This window comes from Triplophysa rosa, linkage group LG21 (genome assembly GCF_024868665.1).
Source record: "Triplophysa rosa linkage group LG21, Trosa_1v2, whole genome shotgun sequence".
Classification (NCBI taxonomy): Eukaryota; Metazoa; Chordata; class Actinopteri; order Cypriniformes; family Nemacheilidae; genus Triplophysa; species Triplophysa rosa.
The window spans coordinates 20,439,064-20,440,393 of NC_079910.1; positions in this window are offsets into that span (position 1 = coordinate 20,439,064).

Genomic DNA, 1,330 nt, shown 5'->3' on the forward strand with positions numbered 1-1,330 from the left:
GTAAGACTGACCCAGCGCTCATGCAGGAACTCTGCACCGCCACCGACCTCGCCCTATGGGCAATGAAGGTGACCGACACCTCTGGCTCAACCTTGCGCAAGATGCGTGACGCTGAGAAAGTTTGCTTTCTCGACGCACCCATCTCGCAGGGGGGGGGGTGATTGGTGATTCTGTCGAGGCACAGTTCTCGATGGTGAAGAAGCAGTAGCACAGCCAACAACTCAAGGTAGTTGATATGCCAACGCAGGCAGGGGCCCGTCCATCGCCCCGACATTGCGTGCCCATTGCACACGGCACCCCAACCCTGCAGGGAGGCATCCGTCGTCAGCACGACGTGCCTCGAAACCTGCCCAAGGAGGACAGAAAGGTCATTGAAGTCCAGGGGGTTAGGGTGCGTCGGCAGAGAGGCGTGATGACCATACGCCTGCTGCCAGTGTGCCACGCTCTCCAGGGAACCTTACTCTGTAGCCAGTGCTGGAGCGGTCTCATGTGCATCAACCCAAGGAGTATCACTGCCACCAATGGATGCCATGTGCCCCAGGAGCCTCTGAAATAGTTTCAGGGGGACCGCTGGCTGCTTGAAAAGGTTCAAACAGTTCAGCACTGACTGTGCGTGCTTGGTAGTCAGTCGCGCTGTCATGGAGACAGAGTTGAGTTCCATACCGAGAAAACAGATACTCTGCATGGGGGAGAGCTTGCTCTTTTCCCGGTTGACCTGTAGGCCCAAACGATCTAGGGGCCAGAGCACCAGGTCCTTGTGTGTACACAACAGATCTCGCGAGTGTGCCAAGATGAGCCAGTTGTCGAGATAGTTGATTACGCGCACGCCCTTCTCCCTGAAGGGAGCGAGGGCGGCTTCCACGACCTTCGTGAAGACTCGTGGGGGCAGGGACAGACCGAAGGGGAGGACCCTGTACTGATATGCCTGTCCCTCAAAAGCAAACCGCAGGAACGGTCGATGACAAGGGAGGATCGAGCCATGAAAGTACGCGTCCTTCAGGTCAATTGCCATGAACGAATCCTGATATCTGACAGACGTCAGGATGCGCTTCTGCGCGAGCGTCCTGAATGGCAGCTCGTGTAGGTGCCTGTTCAGGGTATGCAGATCTAGTATGGGGCGCAACCCCCCGCCTTTCTTGGGGACGATGAAGTACGGGCTGTAAAACCCGCTGTACATCTCGGCTGGAGGGACGAGCTCGATCGCTTCCTTCACCAGAAGGGTGGCGACCTCGGACCGAAGCATGGGAGGTGGACTTGCCTCTGACTGAGGTAGAGAGGATGCCCCAAAACTTAGGCGCACGTCTGGCGAATTGGATCGCGTAACCGAGAT